At 42.5% G+C, this 10,450-nt stretch overlaps 1 long non-coding RNA gene across 1 annotated transcript in view; it reads left to right on the top strand.

Moving 5' to 3' along the window:
* Window positions 1-9,995, top strand: part of LOC119471295 — a 12,856-nt gene extending 2,861 nt beyond the window's left edge. The window contains exons 2-3 of the long non-coding RNA XR_005200328.1: window positions 1,492-1,578; window positions 9,848-9,995. This is a non-coding gene — a long non-coding RNA (uncharacterized LOC119471295). The remainder of the gene's footprint in view (window positions 1-1,491; window positions 1,579-9,847) is intronic.
* The last annotated feature ends 455 nt before the right edge of the window (window positions 9,996-10,450 follow it).

Raw genomic sequence — 10,450 nt, 5'->3', positions numbered from 1 at the left:
AAAAAAAAAAAAAAAAAAAAAAAAAAAAAGAAATAAACAAGAAAGATTGAATGGAGCAGGAGCCATCCTAATGGGACTCACAAGAAAACAACAGAACAATAAAATAAATTTTGCTTTGAGCTTTTCCATGATCTCCAAAGGTATCCATTTCATTCCATCTCTAAGGAGCAGTTTCAGAAATTTACAGAGGCTGCCATTTGTTAGTGGCAGCAGAAATTAAAATACAGAGTAACGGATGATATTAAAATCAGAGTCAAGTGGATTAGTATCTTTTTTAGTACTATCAAGTAACAGTTCAATGAAATAAAAATATGATATCTAATTGGAACAGTGTCAAGATCTTAAAATGAAGTCACAGAGTTAGCAGTGTCGAAGTATTAGAGTTCGAAAAGTCAATGTGAGAGTAAAAGACATTTTTCCGTTCCTCAGAACTGAAAAATGTCACTGTATAGCATAGAAAACTTAGCAATAAGCATCCAAAACAGAAGTCAAGTGAAATGTCAATAGATAAATTCTAATCTCAAACACCATTAGATGAAGACAATGTATCTAACCACTGTCTCTTATGACCTCAAAAATCCCAGAACTCAGGAGGTACAGAGGCCACAGAGCTGAGAGGCTATGGGGTCAGGATTTGAACGCAGATCTGGAAAGTCCAATGTAAAGCACCTTGACCTTTTGTCAGCTACTGGACCACATGTAGCTTTCTTTCCTCAAACTTTTACACTTATTCACACTCTCCTGTCGAGGTTGGCACTTTCTCATCCTCCAGATCCCAGCTGAAATGCCCTGAGGCCTCTTCTGCCACCTAATCTGAAATAGTTCTCCTTCTTGATCTCTATGTCTTGTTTTCTTTCTTCACAACGTAGCAGAAGTCACAGTTGCCTCATTTACTGGGAGTGGTCCTTGATCCTGTATTCACTTATCAGTCTCCCAGCTGGACTATAAGCTCCGTGAGGTGACAGCCACATCTATTGTGTCCCCAGCTCTTCCTCCTGCTCTTGGCATGCTAGGGATGCTCAACAGATGACTATTTTAAATGTCAGTCATGGCCAGGCGCAGTGGCTCGTGCCTGTAATCCCAGCTACTCAGGAGGCTGAGGCAAGAAAATCTTTTGAATCTGGGAGGCAGAGGTGCAGTGAGCCGAGATCGAGCCACTGTACTCCAGCCTAGGTGACAGAGCAAGACTCGGTCTCAAATAAAATAAATAGATATCAGTCATAATTAGTGCCAGGTGAATGTGAATCGGCAGTAGTTGCAGCCGTTTGCTGTTTACCTTCTGTGTGATCTCAAGCCTGAAGCTCCCATCTCTGGACCATCATTTCCTCATGTGTCAAATAAAGTCTGATTACTTTCTAAATTTCCTCCATTCTAATCCCCACTGACTAAATGAAACTAATTCACAACAACGTGTGAATGGCTGATACCTTATTACCTTTCCCAGAGGAAGATTTTTAAAAGATAATGTTTCACATTAATCTCTATTTTTAGGCTATCAGCTGGATGGGTGAAAACAGTGGAACTGACTGGAGAGAGATAATTTTATGCCGAGAGCAACTGAACCTGAGATTCTGCCCGGTGAGTCAGCTGCCCTATTAGTTCCTGCTTTTCTCAGCTTCTTCCTCTCTCCTTATTTCAACTCAGGCTTCAAAAGCATAGAAACTTTTTTTTTTTTTTTTTAACTTTTCTTTTCCACCTCACGCCCTCCCCAACTGCTACAGTACACATGGCCTCGGGGCTTCCGCCGTGATCCAGGTTAGAGAGTTGTAAACTGTGCCCAAGAAAGGCAGCGGCTTTGTCTGAAGTTGTATGGTCCCAGTGGGTTTGGTTTCTGGAAACCTCAGGATTTCTTTCTGTTTCCAAGTGTGGGGCTCTAGCTGGTGGCCAGGCATTGTGGTTTTGCATACGGGGCAGGCATTATCTCTCCCTGAGCCTCAGTCGCTCATCTTGTCGTCTTTCTGGAACCCAAAGTGTCCTACCAGGAAAATGAGTGTCTAGGCAGAGAGGACAAAGGTTGACTCAGAAGAACAAACAAACAGAGGAAGCACTCAGTAGTAACCACAACACTGGGTAGAGCAACAGCAAGCAGAATTTAGCCTGTGTTTCCAACATGGCTCTCTACGGTCTTATCTTTCATTGTTTTGATCCAACATCTCTAATCTGAATCCTCCAGAACTTGAGCCAAGGGCTGGGTAATCCACCCACCTGATCCTAGCTCCTGATGAAAGTGAGAGCACGTTTTGCCTCTTCACAGGGACTCCACCCTTGTTTTTTCCTTTGACTTATTTTCCTCCTGGCAGCTGGGCGTTGAGGTGGCCTTCTTTGATGCCTGGGTCATAACTCACCCTGAGGGATGTTGCTGTCACGCCTTACTGTGCACTTGCGTCCACACTCACCAGCACTGAAGTGACAATTGAATGGCTTTGTTCATTATGTCCTCAGCCAGGGCTTTCTTTCATCTTAGCCTCAAAATTCCCTGCCCTAAAGGTGTATTATCAGAAGAGTTTATTTAAACAAACAACTGCCAGGCCAAACTTTGCTGGATCCCACCTTGGGAAGAGAACCCTCCCCTCTTTTTTTTCTTTTTGAGATGGAGTCTTGCTCTGTCCTCCGGGCTGGAGTGCAATGGCGTGATCTTGGCTCACTGCAACTTCCGCCCCCCAGGTTCGTGATTCTTCTGCCTCAGCCTCCCAAGTAGCTGGGATTACAGGAGCTCGTTTGGCTAACTTTTGTATTATTAGTAGAGAAGGGGTTTCACCATGTTGTCCAAGCTGATATCGAACCCCTGAGCTCAGGTGATCTGCCTGCCTCAGACTCCTAAAGTGCTGGGATTACAGGGATGAGCCACCGCGCCCACCAGAGCCCCTTTCTTTTACCCAAATTTCAAGGAATTCAGGAATTCTGGGGTGGAATCACCATAAATACACTGAATGACAGAGATCCAAGAAAAAGAGGGTAGTTCAAATATAGAAGAGATTCATCAGTGTTGTGTGACTTGGGGAAAACTTGCATACCCCCCACCCCGGAATGTTTTTTAGGAAAGGAAAATCCCACTTACTTTTCTTGTGAGATCTTGCCTTATACATTTTTGCCTCCAGAGCAAAATTAAACTCTAGTTCTGGCTTGGTCTAACTCACTGAGACCAGCCTTGCTACTCAATATGAGAAGGGGACTAAGAACATCTGCATCTTCTCAGAGCTTAATAGAAATGCAGAATCCCAGGCCCCAACGCAGGCCGACTGAGTCAGAATCTGCATGTTAACAAGATTTCCAGGGGATTCATATTCACCTTAAAGTTCCAGAAGCCTCTCTAGCCTCCCTCACTGTTAACTCTTATTTTATTTTTTATTTACCTTTTAATTTTGTTGAGACAGGATCTCCCTCTGTCAGCTAGGCTGGTGTGCAGTGGTGGATAACAGCTCATTGCAACCTTGAACTCCTGGCCTCAAGGGGTTCTCCTGCCTCATCTTCCCAAGTAGCTGGGGCTACAAGCATGCACCACCAGGCCCAACCAATTTTTTAAAATTTATTGTAGAAATGGGATCTCACTGTGTTGTCCAGGCTGGTCTCAAACTCCTGGCTCCAAGTGATCCTCCCATCTTAGCCTCCCAAAGTGCTGGGATTATAGGTATGAGCCACTGGGCCCAGTACCTCACCGTTAACTTGTCAACTAGTGCCGTGCAATCTAAGAGAATTGATATGGCATTGTTGTGTTCATAACACACTAAGATCGGAGCATTTACAGAGCAATTGGAAGCCAGAAAATGCATGAGCAGTTTAAAAAAAAGAACTTGGCAGGCATGGTGGCTGACACCTGTAATCCCAGCACTTTGGGAGGCAAAGGCGGCAGATTGCTTGAGCTCAGGAGTTCCAGACCTCACGGTGAGACCCGGTGTCTATAAAAAAATACAAAAATTAGCCCAACATGGTAGAGTGCACCTGAAGTCTCAGCTACTGAGGAGCCTGAGGTAGGCGGATTGCTTTAGCCCGGGAGGTGGAGGTTGCAGTAAACCCAGATCGTGCCACTGCACTCCAGCCTGGGAGACAGGGCAAGACCCTGTCTCAAAAACAAAACAAAACCCCTGATACCTGTTGGGATAGTGTAAAACTTTTATTTTCTCATCCTTTTCTTATTGTTTGAGCTTATTTATGAAAGCAAGAGTTAGATTTTGTCTTATTTTTATCACTTTTATTTAAGAAAGTGAGTGGAAAGCATGATTTGCTCTCAGTCCTAACAAAATCCACAGAGGTAGAAAGTTTTGATAAATGTGAAATGTTCTAAGAGCTCCTGTAAAGCAAGTAAATAAATGAACAAGATACTTAATATTAGTTACTTCTGTGAATGGGCAGCGCTGATTGATTGGGCATTCGAGGGCTGGGAGGGGTGCCCAGAGCTGGCCCGTGTTCACTTTGGGCATCAGTGGAAGTGGGATCCCTTTCAGGTGACCACCATTTTGTTTTGTTTTGTTGTTTTTGTTAAGACGGGGTCTAGCTCAGTGACCGAGGCTGGAGTACAGTGGCATCATCACAACTAACTGCAGCCTTGACCTCCCAGGATCAAGCCATCCTCCCGTCTCGGCCTCCCAAGTAGCTAGGACAGACTACAGGCATGTGGCACTATACTCAGCTACTTAAAAAAAATTTTTTTTTGAGACGAAATCTTGCTCTGTCACCAGGCTGGAGTGCAGTGGCACGACCTCTGCAACCTCTGCCTCCTCAGTTTAAGCAATTCCCCTGCCTCAGCCTCCCGAGGAGCTGGGACCACCTGTGTGAGCCACTGTACCTGGCCTAAAAAATTTTTTGTGGAGATGGGGTCTTGCTCTGCCCAGAGTGGTCTCAAACTTCTGAGCTCAAGCGATCCTCTCGTCTTTGCCTCTCTAAGTGTTGCAATTATAGGTGTGAGCCACCTGGCCCAGACAATCACCATTTTGTGTGGTCCTGCAGTGTGGACGTACATGGTGTCCCTTTGACTAGATCTTGAACTGTTCTGATCTGACTCACTGTGTAAATCACTTTTATACTTGGAAAAGGGGCTTTGGAGTCTGCTGAGACAAAGTGGAGTGAGGAGGAGTTGCCTTAGTAATTCTAATGTCAAATTAGGCCCAACTTTCATAAACACTCCAGAGAATAACATATAGGTCCAAATTTCTTATACATTCTACTTTCTTAAACACACATAGAATACCAGATATGGTACACTCTCCTCACAGAATGTTAATCCTGAAGATTTTATTCTCTTAAACCTTTGTATACCTAATACACATTCTTCTCCTGGCAGAAAAATATAATACAAAGGAAACTACCTTTACAAACTATCTAAATCTGGGGTTTATCTTTCCATGTAATTTTCAGGATGGGTATGCTCTCATCAGGCATGGTGACAGAGCGTCCTGAACCTTATTTATAGTCTGTAACAGGGACTTTATAATTTGTGGGTCTGTAGCCTATTGCAACCTCTCATTTCGTGCCCTTCTACCTGTGAGGTGCTGCAATTCTTACCTGAATGGTCTGTTGATTTTGCATTTATTTCGATCTTAAGTTATGTAAATGGGTTTTTCATCTCATCTGAATGTGCTTTTTTATTATTATTTTTGAGACAATGTCTGGCTCTGTCACCTAGGCTGGACTGCAGTGGCGTGATCTTGGCTCACTGCAACCTACGCCTCCCAGGTTCAAGTGATTCTCCTGCCTCAGCCTCCCAAGTAGCTGGGATTACAAGCACACACCACCATGCCCAGCTAATTTTTATATTATTAGTAGAGACAGAGTGTCACCATGTCGACCAGGCTGGTCTTGGACTCTTGACCTCAAGTGACCCACCGCCTTGGCCTCCCAAGTGCTGAGATCACAGGCATGAGCCACCGTGATCAGCCTTGAATACACTTTTCATAAACATCCAATCTCAGGAACACATAACCTTCAGTGATAAAAGGTGTCTGATTAGATTTAGGGACAGAGCTATGGCTTTGCATGATAATTTGGTCATAATGTCCAAGATCATTCTACTGTCACACACACATGCACACCCTTATGCATGTGCACGTGAGTACACACACAGACACACACACACAGAGAGAGAGAGAGAGAGAGAGAGAGAGAGAGAGAGAGGCATGCACAGGGCAAATGAAAATAGTTATAAAAGGGAATCATTTCTCCTTTCTCAGAAGCCCAGAAATCATTTTAACAAATCGATATATTTCTAACCAACATCACTGAAAACTACAAGCAGAAAATTGACATCTGGGAGGCCAAGGAATGCTTGTGTAATGGAATGGTTTCTTAATTGGGCACGAACTAGTAAAAAAAGGGGAAGTCATCTATTCTTAGTTCCTTGATATCCATCCATGTAAAAGAGGAAGGAAAAACTCCCTGCCCCCAAAAAGCATAACTTTACCTTAGGACAAGTCAATACAATTAAGTATGTTCTTCCTATAATTTAGCTGATTACAGCCTTTTTTTTTTTTTTTTACTGCAATGTCCTAACCTGTATATATGTTAAGTATTAATGTATTTATTGATAAGCAATAATTATACATATTTATGTGGTTAATATAATTGTGATCAAACACAAACATAGTAACGTTTTGGAAAATATAATGTATCGTGATCAGATCAAGGTTAATTAGCAATGTCCATTATCTCAAACATTTATTATTTCTTCTGTTGGGAACATTTCAATATCCTCCTTTTGGCTATTTGAAACTATACATTATTGTTAGCTATGGTAACGCTACAGTGGTATAGAATACCAGGATTCATTCCTTCTGTCTAGCTGTAATTTTGTAACCTTTAACAAATCTGTCCCTCTCTCTCTCTCTTCCCAGATCCTTCACAGCCTCTGGTATCCTATGTTTTACTTTTCACTTCTATGAGATTAACTATTTTTATTTTTATTTTTTTGAGATGGAGTTTCGCTGTTGTTACCCAGACTGGAATGCAATGGCACAATCTCGGCTCACCACAACCTCTGCCTCCTGGGTTCAAGCAATTCTTCTGCCTCAGCCTCCCGAGTAGCTGGGACTACAGGCGCGCGCCACCATGCCCAACTAATTTTTGTATTTTTAGTAGAGATGGGGTTTCACCATGTTGGCCAGGATGGTCTCGATCTCTTGACCTCGTGATCCATGCGCCTCGGCCTCCCAAAGTGTTGGGATTATAGGCGTGAGCCACTGCGCCCAGCCGAGATTAACTATTTTTAGCTTTACCACAAGAGTAAGAACATGCTGTGTTTAACTTTCTGTTCCTGGTTTATTTCACTTAACATAATGTCCTTCAGTTTCATCCATGTTGCCGCAAATGACAGGATTTCATTCTTTTTTACAGCTGAATAGTATTCCGAGGTGTATATGTACCACATTTTCTTTATCTATTCATCTCTTATCGGAATCAATGATTCCATATCTTGGCTATTGAGAATACTGCTTCAGTTAATGTGGGAGTACAGACTATCTGAAAATAGCTTTGGGACTAAAGCACAAAATTCTGACCCGTTGAGGCTAAAGAGTGATGGCTAAGCATAAAAGACACTCCTTTTTTTGAGATTTTCTTTTGGGAGATTTCTGTCAGTGTCATATCTTGAGAGAATTGTTTGTAATGTCACTTTCCAGTGCCGGGAAATCTCTCCTAGATGCTATTTTCAGCTGAGGATTTGTTTTTAAGTCACAAGTTTCAGTTCTACATTGTTATTCAACAAATATGTCTCTTGTTTTTGCTTTTTATACCTATAGGCTCCTAGATAACTAGGATAATGTAAACGGGGTAGATTGTAATTACAGGGGCACAAATCTCATACATTGTCATATTTAACTTTCACTGCCACCCTGTAAAGTAAGAATTGTTTCGATTTTACAAGATATGAAAACTGCCCTTGGCTAAATAGCTAGTAAAGGTAGGGCAGAGCTGAGATTCAAATAAACAAGTTTCACCCTGGAGGACATTATGCTGGGTGAAATAAGACAGACACAGAAAGACACATGCTGTGTGATCTCACTTCTACGTGGAATCTAAAAAAATCAATTCCCCCCGTCTCTGCCGGAAATACAGAAAATTGGCTGGGCATGAGTGGCGCGTGCCTGTGGTCCCAGCTGCTCAGGAGGCTGAGGCAGAATTGCCTGAACCCAGGAGGCGGAGGTTGCGGTGGGCTGAGATCGTGCCATTGCACTCTAGCCTGGGTAGCAGGAGCGAGGCTCCGTCTCAAAAAAAAAAAAAAAAAAAAAACTGAAGTATGATTTTAAAGGTTCAAGGGACTTAAGCTTAGTGGCACAAACGCTCTTAGTAAAATCAAGCCTCATCTTTTTATCAATAATATTTTAATAGTTTTATGTCTAAGCACTTATGCATCAAGAACAAAACTTTGGATGATGTTAGGAAATATTTAAATGGATAAGTAGAAAGTGATCATTGGAGTCTAATAAGTGATGGATACAGCAATATAATACTTTACAAAACCATTCAGGGTGTGTTTGACAAACAAGAAGGTTACATAGGAGCTGTATGATTAATGTAAAGTGTTCTCTCTCTAACTTTATTTAGTCTTTATTCTCAACCTTACAAATATCACATACATACACAGAATAAGATAAATTAAGGCGGGTGTTGAACAGCTAGAACACGTGGTGGACACAGGGAGGGAAGCATCACTGCAGTGAGTTCGGCCTAGGGGAGGGACAACGGGGGTGGGGGTGGGGAGGGATAATGTCGGGAGACATACCAGATACAGGTGACTGGTGGGGGCGGGAGGGGGGAGAAAGGCAGCAAACCACCTTGCCATGTGTGTACCTATGCAACAATCCTGCATGATCTGCACATGTACCCCAGAACCTAAAGTACAATAAAAAATAAATAAATCTGAAAAAGAAAAAAAAAAAAAATCAATTCACAGAAGCAGAGAGTAGAATGTTAGTTGCCAGGGGCCAAAGGGGATGGTGAGAGAAATAGGGAGATGACAGCCACAGAGTACAAGCTTTCAGTTGTAAGATGAATAAGTTCTATACTTCATTGCAACGATACTGTGTTGATTACTTGAAATTTGCTGAGTAGATCGTGTGTGTTGTCACACACATACACACACATTCACATACACACAAAATGGTAACTTGGTGAGGTGATGAATGCATGCATTAAGATGATTATGGTAATCATTCCACAATATATACATACATCAAATCATTATGTTGTAAACCTTAAATATATATATATGTATGTGTGTATATATATTTTAGATGGAATCTCTGTTACCTGGGCTGAAGTGCAGTGGTGTGATCTTGGCTCACTGCAACCTCTCTCTCCTGGGTTCAAGTGATTCTTGTGCCTCAGCCTCCTGAGTAGCTGGGATTAAAGGCATGCACCACCATGCCAGGCGAATTTTTGTTTTTTGTTTCTTTGGAGATAGAGTTTTGTTCTTGTCAGCCAGGCTGGAGTGTAATGGCACGATCTTGGCTCACTGCAGCCTCTTCCTCTTGAGTGCAAGCGATTCTCCTGCTTCAGCCTCTCGAGTAGGTGGGATTACAGGCGCCCACCACCATGCCAGCTAAGTTTTTGGATTTTTAGTAGAGATGGGGTTTTGCCATGTTGGACAGGCTGGTCTCGAACTCCTGATCTCACGTGATCCGCCCACGTTGGCCTCCCAAAGTGTTGGGATTACAAGCATGAGCTACCACACCTGGCCGTGAATATATATAATTTTTTTGGTCAATTTTTCCTCTATAAAGCTGGGGGAGAAAAATCAAAACCCAACAAGATAAATATAAGAGGTTTTCATTTTGAAATTCGGGCTATTTCCTGACGCCGAGGTTCTTTGCACTGGTCCATACCACCTCTCAAGTCTGTTTTCATGGGTTTGTCTCAGGCACCTCTGAAAGAAGTGAGCTACCTCTAAGCCTGAATATCAGGAGTAAAGTCTGAGACAATGGTAGGCGCGTTCTGGGTGCGTGAGACCTCAGACTTCGACGATGAGTCATATCAGTGGTTCATGAATTCTACCAGTTTATGAATTCCACCAAGGAAGGGTAAGTCCCAGCCATTTGAAAACAAATCAGCATGATGTAATTTTTCCTTTGATTGCTCAGATGAGCAAATATGTGTAAAACCCCTCGGTAAACCCTAAGACAATTTTATGAAAGGAAACGGATTTATTGTAGTTCATTTTGGTCTTAGTTGCTTTTCAGTCTTCAGTTGGAGCTATTCTGGAAAAGTGTCATTCCAAATAGACATTGTAATTAAAAGACTGTAATAATTTCTATTAGGATCATATCTATTTAGAGTTTTGTCACAAAAGGATTTATCTCACACAATAGCAGAGTGAAACTCATTAAGATTTAAAGAGAAACAAGAGGCCGGGCGTGGTGGCTCAAGCCTGTAATCCCAGCACTTTGGGAGGCCGAGGCGGGTGGATCACGAGGTCAAGAGATCGAGACCATCCTGGTCAACATGGTGAAACCCCGTCTCTACT

The sequence above is a fragment of the Cebus imitator genome, unplaced genomic scaffold (assembly GCF_001604975.1).
Source record: "Cebus imitator isolate Cc_AM_T3 unplaced genomic scaffold, Cebus_imitator-1.0 Scaffold55, whole genome shotgun sequence".
Taxonomy (NCBI): Eukaryota; Metazoa; Chordata; class Mammalia; order Primates; family Cebidae; genus Cebus; species Cebus imitator.
Note: the sequence above shows the minus strand (reverse complement) of the source record. Positions and strands in the feature narration are given on the sequence as shown.